We start from the raw sequence: 17,622 nt of genomic DNA on the forward strand, positions 1-17,622 counted from the left end.
TCACGATATTGTACCTTGGGTGATGGAAATGGAGTCCTTGCTGACTTTTAATACACAATATATATATATATATATATATATATATATATATATATATATATATATATATATATATATATATATAAATATATATATTGCATACAATCCACTTGGAACATATATTTTTTTGCACATTCCTGCTATTTCGCTGGCTCTCAACGAATTTCTCTGTATTTTCTCCAGAGAGTTGTGATTAGCTAAAATTGTTTTACCACTCTTTCAGTTTCCATTCTTTCTTGTTTTCTTTTATTTCTTTAAGGACTGCTATCCCATTCCTTTCACGCAGGGGCGACCATACTCTCTATAGGACCCTGGCTACATATTCACTTTATTGCATATAGTTTTAGGTATTTTTCATATCTCACTGAGTAACTAGCATTTATTGTCAAATCGATATTATCAAAACACTTAGAGAACAAACAAGTATTCATTTCTTCTTAAAAAGTCTCATTTCTCGAATTTGAATTTTTTTAATCACAGTCATTACTAAAATGACTGTCCTGGTCCTGTAGACAGTAGAGGTCCCTTGTTGTATAAGACCGGAAAAAGCACCCCTTAAATTAAAGTAACAAATTGAAAATTTACAGTGCTGCTATTTATGACATCCATACTATCCATGTTCTGTATTTTGTGCCCATCTCTTCAATTCCAAATCATAAGCTTTGCAATTTATTGAATTCACTAAATGAACAACTGGTATGTTCAACATAGTGCAGTTTATACGTTTTATCTATTGGGAACAATAATATATAAAGCATAAATTTTATATAAATATTCTAGTGACTTGGATAATTTTATATATCATTTTAATAACAGCCTTCTCTGCCAGGCTTTAAACATCCACGTGGTATATTGCATCTTAATCTAGAACTAGTGTGCCCAAGCTATTCTGATACAATCTAAATAGCCCTGTAAGAATTACTTGTCTTTGCTTTTAGTTTCCTTTTTTGTGCTTTTTTTTTTTAACTATCACAAATCTCAGTCATACATGGGATTTCCCTCCGAACTTTTGATAATAGTTGATGGTGTCTAAAACAGGATAATATTTCATTAGTAATTTATATCTTGATTGATTGGAGCTAAATACATTAACATCTAAACTGCAAATGCCTTGAATTATGGAAATCGTTGCTTGGACCAAATCTAAGACATAAAGGAGAGGATAAGTCGTTTATTCAAGAAAAATGCTGTAGGTGAGACTACCTATTACGTGTTGAAATGTGATCCTGAAGTTCGGAAGGCTATTCATGATAATGGTGAAAAAGTTATATTGCGATGGGGTACATATACTTGATAGGTATCACGCGATCACCTTCTACCACTGCCAGAGGTATGGACATTTTGAAAAAGGTTGAAAGTTTTAGACTGATGATAAAGTCTGCGGGAAATTCACAACTGTCAAATTGCACAAACTGCACAAAGTAAGACAAATCAAATGATCACACACTGAATTCAAGAAATTGCAAAACTTATGACTTGGAATTGAAAAGACCAGCAGAAAATACACATCATGGATTCTAAGGATCTCATAAACTGTGGCTATGTAAATATACAATCTGTTAGTAATAAAACTATTCAAATTCGAGAATTTATAAAAAATAGATATTTGGAAACACTAGCATTTTCTGAGGCATGCTTAAATAACTTTAACGAGACTAAGATCGCACACCTTTCACATTCTGAAAGAGGGCAGGTCTGGTGGGGGTGTCGGGCTCCTCATTCATAAAGGTTACACAAATCTCAAAATGTTAAAAGGAACTAGTGTAACAAGCTTCGAATATTTAGAAATAAACTTTTGGCAAGCTAAAAAAATATATACAAATTGTAATAGTTTACAAATCCCCGAGAACAATACTATCTACTTTGAAGAATTCAGTGTAGGCCTACTCATTGAGATAATTATCATTGAAAAAGGTTAATTAGTTATCTGTGGAGACTTAAATCTTTGGATGGATGACGCATAAAATCTTGATGCTTTAGCATTTAGTGATTTATTGGAATCATATCAATGGGTGAATAATGTCGACTGTGTAACTGCTTTAACTAGGCATACGTTGGACATAGTTTTGAGTGATGGAGTGAATAACATTGTATCTGATATAAATGTAGAAGAGAAATGCACTATCTCCCCAGTGCACAATTGTATTACGTTTAGGCTACCTCTACAGAAACATGCAGTGGTGAAGAAAATAAACTTTAGGCATAAATCAAACATTTCTCCTACTGTATTTATTGAAGAAGTTACAAAGAAAATAATGGATGCTATCAACATTCCCTGTCATCATAATAACCAACGTTTGTTTGGCGCTTTGTGCGTTGAATGCCTTATGAACATATATAATAGGGCGAGTAAAAGTGAATATGATACCATATGTGTCTACTGATGGATAAGACTATATGTGTCCACTGATGGAAAAGACTATATATGTCACTGATGGAAAAGACTATATGTGTCCACTGATGGGAAAGACTATATATGTCACTGATGGAAAAGACTATATATGTCCACTGATGGAAAAGACTATATATGTCACTGATGGAAAAGACTATATGTGTCCACTGATGGAAAAGACTATATATGTCCACTGATGGAAAAGACTATATATGTCACTGATGGAAAAGACTATATGTGTCCACTGATAGATAAGACTATATGTGTCCACTGATGGAAAAGACTATATATGTCACTGATGGAAAAGACTATATGTGTCCACTGATGGGAAAGACTATATATGTCACTGATGGAAAAGACTATATATGTCCACTGATGGAAAAGACTATATATGTCACTGATGGAAAAGACTATATGTGTCCACTGATGGAAAAGACTATATATGTCACTGATGGAAAAGACTATATGTGTCCACTGATGGAAAAGACTATATATGTCACTGATGGAAAAGACTATATGTGTCCACTGATGGAAAAGACTATATATGTCACTGATGGAAAAGACTATATATGTCACTGATGGAAAAGACTATATATGTCACTGATGGAAAAGACTATATGTGTCCACTGATGGAAAAGACTATATATGTCCACTGATGGAAAAGACTATATATGTCACTGATGGAAAAGACTATATGTGTCCACTGATAGATAAGACTATATGTGTCCACTGATGGAAAAGACTATATATGTCACTGATGGAAAAGACTATATGTGTCCACTGATGGGAAAGACTATATATGTCACTGATGGAAAAGACTATATATGTCCACTGATGGAAAAGACTATATATGTCACTGATGGAAAAGACTATATGTGTCCACTGATGGAAAAGACTATATATGTCCACTGATGGAAAAGACTATATATGTCACTGATGGAAAAGACTATATGTGTCCACTGATGGAAAAGACTATATATGTCACTGATGGAAAAGACTATATGTGTCCACTGATGGAAAAGACTATATATGTCACTGATGGAAAAGACTATATGTGTCCACTGATGGAAAAGACTATATATGTCACTGATGGAAAAGACTATATGTGTCCACTGATGGAAAAGACTATATATGTCACTGATGGAAAAGACTATATATGTCCACTGATGGAAAAGACTATATATGTCACTGATGGAAAAGACTATATGTGTCCACTGATGGAAAAGACTATATATGTCACTGATGGAAAAGACTATATGTGTCCACTGATGGAAAAGACTATATATGTCACTGATGGAAAAGACTATATGTGTCCACTGATGGAAAAGACTATATATGTCACTGATGGAAAAGACTATATGTGTCCACTGATGGAAAAGACTATATATGTCACTGATGGAAAAGACTATATGTGTCCACTGATGGAAAAGACTATATATGTCACTGATGGAAAAGACTATATATGTCACTGATGGAAAAGACTATATGTGTCCACTGATGGAAAAGACTATATATGTCACTGATGGAAAAGACTATATGTGTCCACTGATGGAAAAGACTATATATGTCACTGATGGAAAAGACTATATGTGTCCACTGATGGAAAAGACTATATATGTCACTGATGGAAAAGACTATATGTGTCCACTGATGGAAAAGACTATATATGTCACTGATGGAAAAGACTATATGTGTCCACTGATGGAAAAGACTATATATGTCACTGATGGAAAAGACTATATGTGTCCACTGATGGAAAAGACTATATATGTCACTGATGGAAAAGACTATATGTGTCCACTGATGGAAAAGACTATATATGTCACTGATGGAAAAGACTATATGTGTCCACTGATGGAAAAGACTATATATGTCCACTGATGGAAAAGACTATATATGTCACTGATGGAAAAGACTATATGTGTCCACTGATAGATAAGACTATATGTGTCCACTGATGGAAAAGACTATATATGTCACTGATGGAAAAGACTATATGTGTCCACTGATGGAAAAGACTATATATGTCCACTGATGGAAAAGACTATATATGTCCACTGATGGAAAAGACTATATATGTCACTGATGGAAAAGACTATATGTGTCCACTGATGGAAAAGACTATATATGTCCACTGATGGAAAAGACTATATATGTCACTGATGGAAAAGACTATATGTGTCCACTGATGGAAAAGACTATATATGTCACTGATGGAAAAGACTATATGTGTCCACTGATGGAAAAGACTATATGTGTCCACTGATGGAAAAGACTATATATGTCCACTGATGGAAAAGACTATATATGTCACTGATGGAAAAGACTATATGTGTCCACTGATGGAAAAGACTATATATGTCACTGATGGGAAAGACTATATATGTCCACTGATGGAAAAGACTATATATGTCACTGATGGAAAAGACTATATGTGTCCACTGATGGAAAAGACTATATATGTCCACTGATGGAAAAGACTATATATGTCACTGATGGAAAAGACTATATGTGTCCACTGATGGAAAAGACTATATATGTCACTGATGGAAAAGACTATATATGTCCACTGATGGAAAAGACTATATATGTCCACTGATGGAAAAGACTATATGTGTCCACTGATGGAAAAGACTATATATGTCACTGATGGGAAAGACTATATATGTCCACTGATGGAAAAGACTATATATGTCACTGATGGAAAAGACTATATGTGTCCACTGATGGAAAAGACTATATATGTCCACTGATGGAAAAGACTATATATGTCACTGATGGAAAAGACTATATGTGTCCACTGATGGAAAAGACTATATATGTCACTGATGGGAAAGACTATATATGTCCACTGATGGAAAAGACTATATATGTCACTGATGGAAAAGACTATATGTGTCCACTGATGGAAAAGACTATATATGTCCACTGATGGAAAAGACTATATATGTCACTGATGGAAAAGACTATATGTGTCCACTGATGGAAAAGACTATATATGTCACTGATGGAAAAGACTATATGTGTCCACTGATGGAAAAGACTATATATGTCACTGATGGAAAAGACTATATGTGTCCACTGATGGAAAAGACTATATATGTCACTGATGGAAAAGACTATATGTGTCCACTGATGGAAAAGACTATATATGTCACTGATGGAAAAGACTATATGTGTCCACTGATGGAAAAGACTATATATGTCACTGATGGAAAAGACTATATATGTCCACTGATGGAAAAGACTATATATGTCACTGATGGAAAAGACTATATGTGTCCACTGATGGAAAAGACTATATATGTCACTGATGGAAAAGACTATATGTGTCCACTGATGGAAAAGACTATATATGTCCACTGATGGAAAAGACTATATATGTCACTGATGGAAAAGACTATATGTGTCCACTGATAGATAAGACTATATGTGTCCACTGATGGAAAAGACTATATATGTCACTGATGGAAAAGACTATATGTGTCCACTGATGGAAAAGACTATATATGTCCACTGATGGAAAAGACTATATATGTCCACTGATGGAAAAGACTATATATGTCACTGATGGAAAAGACTATATGTGTCCACTGATGGAAAAGACTATATATGTCCACTGATGGAAAAGACTATATATGTCACTGATGGAAAAGACTATATGTGTCCACTGATGGAAAAGACTATATATGTCACTGATGGAAAAGACTATATGTGTCCACTGATGGAAAAGACTATATGTGTCCACTGATGGAAAAGACTATATATGTCCACTGATGGAAAAGACTATATATGTCACTGATGGAAAAGACTATATGTGTCCACTGATGGAAAAGACTATATATGTCACTGATGGGAAAGACTATATATGTCCACTGATGGAAAAGACTATATATGTCACTGATGGAAAAGACTATATGTGTCCACTGATGGGAAAGACTATATATGTCCACTGATGGAAAAGACTATAATGGTTAAGGACCGATCCTTTGGTTTGATGGGGAGACTTTGGAGAAAAGAGGAAAAAAAGACGTAAAGAAAGAAAATTGAATTGGTTAAAAACTGCAAGTACATGGGTAGAGTACAAACGTGCAATATGCCAGTATAATTACCTACTAAGAAGGGTAAAATGCGAATACTATAAAAGAAAGACCCGCGAAGCAGCAACAGACATAAATAAGTTATATCGTCTCATAAATGATATAGTGGGAAATGTTAATGAAAAATGGCTACCAGAGGGGTATGGTGACCTGGAACTAGCAAAAAATTCTCTAGTATTCTTTGAAAACAAAATAGAAAATATAACTTGGTCATTTGCAAATACTCAACATCAGATTAATGCTACACCAGAAACACAAATGAAATTAACGAGATTCAATAATATAAGATAAAACGATGTCACCAGGATTATCAAGAGAGCAAAGAAAACAAACTGTGCGATCGATTTAATGCTAGTATCTTAAGTAACAGGATAAATAAACTTTTCTAGTCTCGGTGGTATAATTATGAGAATTGCAGATACAAGCATCAATGAGTGTAAGTTTCTTAAATCTGAGAAAATGGCTATAGCCACACCAGTCCTGAAAACTTCTCTAGATTACCAGGAATTAAGCTCGCATAAATGTATTTCGAATCTATCCTTTATTTCAAAAGTGCTAAATACACAATGCTTGAACAACTAGTCAGTCACTTAGAGGTAATAGAAGCTTTGTCAGACAATCAGTCTCTTTACAGAAAATTACACTCTACGGAGACAGCGATTTGTTCGTCAGAAAACATCAAATCAATCAACCAATCAAACTGTTGTAAATGATATGCTACAAATGATGGATGAAAATAGATGTGGTATTTAAATATTACTTGATCTTGGTGCTGCTTTTGATACAGTTGTGCAAGAACGGCCACTAAAGGATCTATAGTCTATCAGCATTGAAAATCAGGCTTTTGAATACTTAAAAGACTATTTGATTTACAGAAATTACTGTGTGAAAATTGGAAACTCTTATTCAACATATGAACCTTTAAACAAAGGGGTACCTCAGGGGAGTGTACAGGACCCATTCTTACTCTGTATCTATACTGTTGGTCTGTTGAAAATGCTGCAAAGTCGTGGAATGAAGTGCAAACTATTTGCAGATGATATACAATTTACTTCTCCATAAATGATATAGACGACACTACTGAAACTCTAAACCGAATTCTTGCCAGTGTTAGGGAATGGGTGACAATCAAACAACTAAAACTAAATGAAAATAAAACTGATTTTATGTTGGTTTGAAAGAAAAACAACGCAAGAAATTTGGGCGATATTCAAATAAACATTGATAACAACTCTGTCCCGGTATCTAGTAAAGTTCGTAATCTAGGCGTATCTCCTGCCTGCAACATGTCTTTCAATGTCCAAATAAACAATGTAGTAAAAACGGCTGGTTATCATCTTGAAAACATAGCTTTTATAAAGAAGTACCTGGATGAATATTCTGTGAAGAAACTTCTAATAAACTGTGTTATTACCTGGATTGACCACTGTAACTCCATCTAATACAATTCACCAAAAATGCAAGTTAAGAACGTACAAAACATAATGAGAGGAGCAAGATGGGTAAAAAGTGCCCCACCCCGAGAAAGCATCACTCCTATACTAATTAATTTGCACAGACTGCCTATTAAAGCGAGAATTTAGTTTAACATGTGTACAATAACCCATCAAGTTATCAGAACCGGACGTTCAAAATATTTAAGAGAATTGCGACACATTTTGCAGCAAACAGATGGTTTCAAATTATTGAAACCTAGATGTATGTCTACTGTAGGCTCTACAGCCTTTAAATATGCGGTCCCAAGACTATACAATAAGCTCCCCTAGACATTCGAATAAGATATTAAGGCTTCCAAGAAGAAACTGAAAACTTTCTTGTTCTCTAAGTGTGGATTTGACAATAAACGAGCAGTGTGCGGTGTAAATTGTTGAATGCTAGCAAACGAACATGATAACATGACTGTGGAGGTCCTGTAGTAGAGAGTAGGGTTCCCCTGCTATATATAGGACCAGAAAGGCAGCATTAAAGCCAAAAGTTAGTAAAGAGTGCCCGTAAACTTATTTTGTAGAGTGAGCACTTAGGATAGGAAAAAATAACCAGGTAACTCGGTAGTACATATCCTAAAATTCCAGAGACGCAGACTAGGTTAATATGGCCCTGTGTAGGAATTACAAGCAGAATAGTAAAGTGTTCCTCATTTATTGACAGGAGCCTATGTAGCTGTTAGTCGTTTTGTGGCGTAAGCATTTTCGAGCCTACGTTTTGTCACTAAAATTATCTATCAAACGGTCGAATTCAGACTTCGATAGGAATTAATTAAGGTTAGATTAAAGGACAAGATTGATGTGAAAAATGCAAAGGCGAATCGTATACTGAATAATAGAATAAGAGCGCACTGAGAAAATTGAAAGCTAACATGGAACCCCTTGAAAGTAAACCAGGATACTTATAACATCTCTGATTCAATTACTGATGCTGAACTCAATAATGGGTGGTGTGATTGTTACAAAATTCCACATATATACGTTTCAATCATTATCAATATAATGAGTCATTGTCCGTTTTCTCTTTCTCATACGAAAATACTTTCCACGACCACTTTGTTTTTTGTAAAATCTGAAATAATTATTAGTTACTTTGTAATGATACATTAAACCAAATGACGCAAATTCATCGAAACGTGTTCAGGATTATTTTCTCTCTCTCTCTCTCTCTCTCTCTCTCTCTCTCTCTCTCTCTCTCTCTCTCTCTCTCTCTCTCTCTCTCTCTCTCTCTCTCTCTCTCTCTCTCTCTCTCTCTCTCTCAATAATAATCAATTGAGGCGTAAAAACTGATGGTAGACAATAGGATTTAATGAATATATCATCTGATTAAGCTGGTCATTTGTCTTTTGATGGGCGTATTTAATTTACATATGATACTTCCAGCTTCCAGATTCGCCGTTGCTCTCTCCAAAACACGATGATTGTGGGCACACTACTAGAAGAAGCATAGTAGGTGCAGAGTGCTGCAATTTGATAAAATTCCATTGTCATTAGTTACCTCCTACACAAACAGCACAGCTTGCATACTTCTTATAATAACTTCCAGTGCCTGTCTGATGTATCGAGCAACATCTTTAGCTTGTGGTTCTAAATTCCCCAATTCTATGCCTTTGCTTCTAAATTTTCTTAATTCATCACAGCTAACCATATGTTCAGTTATATCATCTGCCTCACTACACAACACACAGAACCTATCCTTATCACCCCTGTTTCTCTAATTTCATTTTAATTCTATCATATTCAACTTTGTTTTCATAACTATTACTGTTTCCTTAGTGTTCAGTTCACATATCTAATCTCTTCTGTCATTACTATTTACAAACCCCAGTTTGGTAATTTCAGCTTTCTTGAGTTCTTGTTTATTTATACTTTCTTGCTTCTTCAATTTTGATATATTTTTTTTGCACATCTCTATAATACCTTTACCTCGGTATTTCCCACATGGTTCCCATATTTGGTCTTCCACTGTCCTCTTAACTAGTCGTTCATCATCTGAAGTTATGATGTTATGAAAAAGGCTCACCTTTTCATAGTCTATTCTATTTTCAACTAGACATAATCGTGTTTCTGCTATTGACCCTCAATAAGGTATAGTAGCAACCTGTTCAAACATTCATTTCATAATTTTGTACTGTATACCCTCTAGTTCTGTTTCTTTTATTACAACCCATGTCTCAATATTTGCAAACATTGTAGGTACTACTACTGTCTCACAGATTTTATTCTCACAACTTGCCACAAGCAATGCCAAATTTCCTACCCTGTTACTGTCTCCATACTCCCTTACTTCTTGCACCATGTATTATATTTTTGCTTCCCTTTTACTAATTCCACGACTGTGGTTTCCCTTTTCTGAGTATTTATATTCCTGAACTAATTCTACCATTCCATTTATTATTGTTATTACTTGCTAAACTACAACCCTAGTTGGAAAAGCAGAATGCTATAGGTCCAGGGGCTCCAACAGGGAAAATAGCCCGGTGAGTTAAAGGAAACAAGGAAAAATAAAATATTTTAGGAACAGTAACAACATCAAAATAAATATCACCTGTATAAACTATATAAACTTTAACAACTCCATTATTTTTCTTAACATCTTCTGTTTTGTGTCTTATAACTAACAGTACTGACTTCTGTGGATTGGTGCTACAAGTAAATTTCTTAGCTTTTCTAAACTACTGCAGTTGCTTATAGCTATTTCTACGTTGTATTTATTGTTGCTTGGAAACATTATGTCATCTACACGAATCAGGGTTATTGTCTTCTCATTTATAGAATTAACTTTGACCCTGACAATTGAACAATTGAAGAAAATAAAAGAATTTGAATAAAGAAGAAAGCTAAGGAGGTGCCGATGGAAAGGCTAACCCCTCCGCCCAACAAGTGAACTGAACTGAGCTGAACATGATTTTGGTCCAAAAATTGTTCCCCGGTTTACATTTTCTTCTATATTAATTTCTTCTGTATATCCGACAGGACTCTTGATAATTGCTTGAGTTTGATAATTGCTTTAGCTCTCAAATATTTTTTTTCTTATCCAGGTATAATCACAAAACTTAAATGTAGATGGCGCCACCTATCTTGCAAAGTTTCGTGCTGTGATTTCCTTAAATACACTTCTTTATTATCCATGGATTAACAAACTAAAATCCATTCACTGGAGGTGTGAAAAAGTTTGTAGGGTTGTTTGAAAGGAGTGGTCTTCGTGGAAGGAAGTTCTCAGATATCATGTCAAGGTGAGTAATTAGGAAAGAACTGCCGGCTTTAGCATATGAACTGGTCTATTGTAATTTTGTGCTGCGGGAAATATTTGTAATCGTAATGTATTGCCTTTGAGTTTCCGAGTGTTGTCCTAATAGGTCTAAACAAAATTGTGGAAACCTGTGTTTATTGAAATTCAATTATAGAATGGTGCAATATTAGTTAGGACATAGGAACTCTAATAATTTATATCTTTGGAAGTACACCATTTTGAAAACCATGTGCTATTGGCGGAAGTCCTCGGAACCTTTATATATTAGCATCCAGTTCCTCCTGCAAGCATTAGAAGTGGACACCAACTAACGTAAATCACCCCCCTACCTAACCTTCAAGCAGTGTCCTTAAATACTTGCCTAACGGGGGGGGGGGGGGGAGGCTAACACCCCCTGCGACACCCCCTGCGACACCCCCTATCACTGCCTTATTCCTCGTCGGCCGTCATACTTACAGTTGGTAGCCATCATACACCCCAAACCTCTTATGTTACTTGTTTTTTAATTGCCCTTTTATCCCAAATTATTTAAAAAGCATAGTTCAAGTAATCATGAGGATAATCATAAGTAGGACACTAGGTTTAAAACCATAATTATGAATTGCTCTTCTTACTAACCGAGATAATAAAATGCTTGGTAAAGTTTTACTGTATTACAGATTCTTATTTTGAGCAGAATGTTTTCATGTAGGAAATGACTGTTGATTTAACCGAATTGGACTTTAATTTCAACTGCAAACAGGACAACCAGTTCGACTGACGTCAAGTAGCCAAACTGGTTGCTGTTGTTGTGGATGAAATGAAGGTGAAAACCGGTTAAATCACCTTATTTTTTATAGGAAAACTTGTATTTTCAATGTTTGAATATGGTTATTGTTCAAATTCCGTCCTCACTTCACTCGAACGTATGTACTACGCACGCTAACATTAGCAATGTTATACTGACATTGCTAACGTTACCAATGCTGCGCTAATATTAGCATGTGTATTTTAAATGATTTCTCCCATATAACGGATTTTGAAGGTAGCGAAAAATCTATTTTTGGGTGAGGTAGCCATGTCGTCCTGATGGAAGTTCCCTCATAGGTAGCTTCCTAGGTATATTTGACTACAGTGATATATCCCAGAGAATTTACTAAAGGTATCCAGAATTCTAACTCCTGGAGCGAATATCCCTTAAAATTTTACGAAGGGATATCGCGTAATATCAGAGGACGTATTCTTGACACGTCTCATGGCTATCTACACCCCCAATAGAGCTTTCACTACGAGGGGAAAGAGAGGCAAGAATAAGGAGTCGTTCCAGAGACATTGCTCTCGACGAGTCACTACTGCTCTACAAATAGTGCGCCTGTCCGCCACCGCGAGGTGCCACAGTCATTCTTTGTAGCTTTGTAGGTGTTGCAGATACAGTACCATAGGGAGGGATTCATTATCCTTTGGTCCCAAAAGAGGGTGGGTCCATCAGGACGACATGGCTACCTCACCCAAAAATAGATTTTTCGCTACGCTCAAAATCTGTTTTTTGGGCTCGGGCCATGTCATCGTGATGGAAGTGTACCAGAGCATTAATGTATCTGTGGATTTCCAATAGTGCCGTTCATCTTGAGCTAAATCTTTCTTCTTCGGTCTTTAGACCTAGAGACACTTGATGTTACCATTATACATCAATCAGCTGATCATGAAATATGTCAGTGCTTCCTGCTCCCTACAGGGAAGAGTCTGGGTAGACTTGAGGAAAAAACCCGAGGATTGTGAGTTCGGGGAACAATCTAGCAAACAGTTTGTATATGAGTGTCAACATATACGTAAAGCATAGTCTGTACTAGGATGGGATTGGTTTGGGCAGATTACTGTACCTCCCGGGTCTGTCGTGAAGAGACGGACAGGTTTATATATGTGTAGGAACACCTTAAACAGTAAATTGAACATTCTAGTACAACAAGATCTTACCTGTTTGCCTGGAACACCATGAATCTTAGTTCAGGTATTGACTTAAATATCAAGAGTGTCAAGGATGCTCTGACTTATACATTTAAAGAAATATTTGGGGCGAAAGAGTCGCAAATATTCGTAATATTGTTTATTACAAAATAGAAATCATGGTTGTAAACAATAACAATGTATGCTGAATAATTCTGCATACAAGCATAAACAGTAATAACAGGATAAAAAGGGTTTGTCTGAAAAGGAAAACAGCCACTCAAGCGAAATATTTAGTTTCGCTATACAGTCTGTTACTAGAAACACTGTGCATATAAGAATGCCTGGCACTTGTGTCAGTTTATTATGCTTAATGTAATGCCTGGCACTTGTGTCAGTTTATTATGCTTAATGTCACCTGTGTAGGGAGAACAGTCTATAGTGTTATCACTTAAACACAAAATTCAACACGATATGTCTTAAGTCTATAGTGTACACCCTTCACTATAAGTCCTTAATAGTGCACTGTTCTTCGCAATAATCAAGCAGCGGGTTTTATCACACTGCCCGCCGCCACCACATGAAATTTAATTTCTTGTAATTGCTTCGCGTAGTGCTTGAAGAAGACCCTCGAGGACCTCCATCCAGTATAAGCACGAAGACTTTCAAACGACATCGTTGGGAAGAAATTCAGAGACGAGGCAACCTTCCTCGGATCATGACCTGCAGGTGTACTGTCTGGATCCGCTCTGCGAATGAAGTGATTTTCGCCCTAATCTGTTTCAAGGATAACGTTGGACCGGAAGTCTCTCCCCTGAAAAGCTGACCTCCCTTAAAGTCTGAAGTTCTACGAAGATAGACCTTTAGGCATTCCACTGGGCAGAGGGATGCTTCTTCCTTCAGAGGGCAGATTCTCCAGGGACCCCACCTTTTAGTGGGCAGCTCGTTCTTGGCGGGAAACGTCTGGTCCGGAAATAGGTTCAGTTCTCCATTGTCTGTGAACTGAATGTGGCCATCATCCTTCGAGAGGGCCACTATTTCGCTGACTCTGGCTCCCGAGGCTAGCGCAAATAAGAATATCACCCGAGTCAAGTCTTTCAGCGAGCAATCCTCATTATTCAGGGTTGATGCTAAATGAAGAATTTTGTCCAAAGACCATGAAATGGGCTTAGGAGGAGCTGCGGGCCGAAGTTTTGCGCAGGCTTTAGGGATCTTGTTGAAGATTTCGTTGGAAAAGTCTACCTGGAAGGCATAAAGTATTGGTCTGGCCAGGGCGGATTTAAATGTAGTAATCGTATTGGCTGCTAAACCTTGTTCATGAAGATGGATGGACAAACAGAAGTCCGTAGAAATCTCCTTAGGTTTCTTCGCCTTGACAAAGGCCACCCATTTCTTCCAGGAAGACTATTGTCTTCTTGTTGACTTTGACTTGTATTCTTCTAGGAAGTTGATACTGTCCCTAGGAATCCCAAACCGTTTCTTGACCGCTAAGGCGAGAAAATCATGAGATGAAGGTTCTGGGTTTTCACTGATGAAGCAGAGACAGTCAATTTCTGCACTTGCTGAGTCAGAACTGGTTCCGGCAACGGGATCAGTTTCAGGCGTAGTTCCGTTACCAGAGGGAACCAAACGCTGTTGGGCCACTTGTGGGCCACTATTGCTGCCGTCCCCCGAAAGGATCTCGGTTTGTCGAGGACTTTCAGCAGAAGGTTGGTTGGAGGGAATAGGTAGATCTTGGACCATCTGTTCCAATCTATGGACATTGCATCCATTGCTTCCGCTAGAGGATCCTCGTACGGGGCTACATACCGGGGTAGCTTCTTGTTGTCGCTCGTTGCGAAGAGGTCTATCTGCAGTCCTGGGACTATGCGTAAGATGAAGGATAACGATCTTGCGTCTAGGGACCATTCTGACTCTATCGGTTTGGTTCTGGATAGAGCGTCCGCTGTCACATTGCGGAACCCTTGAAGGTGGACTGCTGACAAGTGCCATCTCTTCTTCTCTGCTAGGCGGAGGATAGCTAGTATCACTTGATTTATGTGAGGCGATCTCGAGCCCTGTCGATTTAGGCATCTCATTATGACTTCGCTGTCTAGAACCAGACGGATGTAGATTGAGCAGCGGAGTTTCAGTTTCTTTAGGGAAAGAAAAACTGCCATGGCTTCCAGGAAGTTGATGTGGAAGGTTTTGAAGAGGGGAGACCAGGTTCCTTGGACTTAACGATGGTGAGAGTGACCTCCCCACCTGTCTTCGAGGCATCCGTGTAAACGGTGACTGACGGTGGAGGTGGTTGTAAGGGAACCTTGTTCTTTAGGTTCTTGGCCTCCGACCATGGCTTGAGTAGGGATTGCAGACGACTTGGCGTCCGTCTTTTTAGATCTCTTCGAGCGTTTGATGCGTATTTTCTCCAGACTCCTGATGCATCTTTTAATTGTGCTCTCAATACTGGATCTGTCACTGAGGCAAACTGGAGAGATGCCAACACACACTCCTGTTGCCTTCTTGATATCCTTGCGGATCGAAGAAGGCTTCTGACAGATCCCGCTATCTCTTTCCGTTTCTTTGATGGAATGGAAAGGCAGTGCGACTGCAAGTTCCAGTGGATGCCCAGCCACTGAAACTTCTGAGCTGGAGACAGTCAGGATTTTTCCCGATTGATTTTGAATCCCAAAAGTTCTAGGAACTGGATCACTTCCATGGAGGCTTGCCTGCATTCTTCTTCGAATGCTGCCCACACCAGCCGTTTGTCCAAGTAGGCTACCACCTGGATTCCTTTTAGGCGTAGTTGATGAATGACTGCATTCGCAATCTTGGTGAATACCCTTGGAGCTATGTTTAGTCCGAAGGGCATGGCTCTGAAGACATACTGTCTTCTTTGTAGTTTGAATCCCAGGTAGGGGGAAACTTGACGGCAGATCGGAACGTGCCAGTACGCATCCGTCATGTCTATGGAGACTGTGTATGCCCGTTTGGGCAACAGGGTCCTGATATGTTGAAGCGTCAGCATTTTGAACTTGTAGTTCACTATGAACTTGAGTGGTGACTAGTCCAGAATTACTCTGAGCTTTTCAGTCCTTCTTCGGAACACAAAATAGCCTTCCTTGGAATCTGACGGACTTCGTCTTCCGTATAACTCTTTTGTTCAAGAGTTCCTGAACATATTCTTCCAATATGGGGGTTGAGTGTTGGAAGAATTGAGGGAAGGTTGGTAGTTGAGCTCCAACTCCACCATAGTCCGTTCTTGATAAGGCTGTGGGCCCAGGGATCGAAGGTCCAACGATCCCGGAAGTAAAGTCTCCCTCCTACCGGTAACATTTCACTTAGTGCTGGGAGGAGGATTTACCTCCTTGGCCACGTCCACCCCTGTTGCCCCTACCTCTGGAGGGGCGTCTGGAGGAGCCTCGAAAGGATCCTCGAGACTTCGGCCGAAAGGTCGTAGACTGCCTTTCAAACACTGGGGTGAACACTGGTGACTTGAGTCGCCAGTGTTTTGGGCACCAGTTGAAAGGTGGTGGGTGGTTGTGCCACCGTCTGGGGCACCGTGGCCACGGGAAGCTGCTGTTGTTGCTTAGGCCGAGAGGGCACTTTAGGTCGTTTTGATCTATTCTTCGGCTGGTGACCCTCGTCAGCTGAAGATTTCCTTTTGGCGGACAAGCCCCACTTGGAAAGGAGGTTCCTGTTTTCAGTGGCGGCTTTGTCCACGACCTCTTTGACCACTTCACTTGGGAAGGGGTCTTTCCCCCAGATGTTGGAAGCTATTAGCTTCCTGGGTTCGTGCCTCACCGCTGCCGAGGCGAACACGAACTCTCTGCAAGCCCTTCTGGCTTTAATAAAGTTGTACAGGTCTTTAGTCACTGTTCACTGTCGCCAGATGGGCTTTGGCGAAGACCATGTACATGTCTGGTTTATCTGGGATGCTTGCCATTGTCTCCAGGTCAGTCTGCAGAGACAAGGAAGCGGCTAAGCGTTCTTTTGTCTCCTGTTCTCTATGCAGGAGAAAGTCCGACAGCTTGGGGAGGTCTTCCCCGAACTGTCATCCGGCAATATCTGCCTCCACCTTCCCGACTGTGAAGGTGTTGTGGACATCCTTCCAGTCCGCATTGTCTGATGGAAAGGCAAGGGAGAAGGGTCTACACTCTTCCAGTGTAGGGCACGGTTTCCCTGCCTCGACTGCCTTTAAGGCTGCCTTGAGCCCTTTGTCCATAAAGGGAAAGGCACGTTGAGGATCAGCAATGAAGGACGGGTGCTTCTTGCTGAGAGCCGGCACCTTAGAGCTAGTATAGGCCCTCTCTTCTAAGGTGGTGATATATAAGGCCTGAGCCTTAGAGTTCAAGGACAATAGTTTCCTTGGGCTCTGTCTCCTCTTTGGATGCGGGTTCCGTCCCGAGACGGACGTAGCAATCCGGGAAGGCCTCTTTGCTGGGCCAGAAC

General features: G+C 38.7%; 1 protein-coding gene and 1 long non-coding RNA gene across 5 annotated transcripts in view; one reads left to right on the plus strand and one right to left on the minus strand.

Annotated features, from left to right (window-relative positions):
• Nucleotides 1-17,622, minus strand: part of Xpd (general transcription and DNA repair factor IIH helicase subunit Xpd) — a 436,267-nt gene that overhangs the window by 98,157 nt on the left and 320,488 nt on the right. The gene's annotated exons all lie outside the window — the stretch shown is intronic.
• The window catches only part of LOC137648458 (uncharacterized), a 164,027-nt gene continuing 157,611 nt past the window's right edge, over nt 11,207-17,622 (plus strand). Inside the window, exon 1 of the long non-coding RNA XR_011045624.1 lies at nt 11,207-11,251. This is a non-coding gene — a long non-coding RNA (uncharacterized lncRNA). The remainder of the gene's footprint in view (nt 11,252-17,622) is intronic.

The sequence above is a fragment of the Palaemon carinicauda genome, chromosome 10, assembly GCF_036898095.1.
Source record: "Palaemon carinicauda isolate YSFRI2023 chromosome 10, ASM3689809v2, whole genome shotgun sequence".
NCBI lineage: Eukaryota > Metazoa > Arthropoda > Malacostraca > Decapoda > Palaemonidae > Palaemon > Palaemon carinicauda.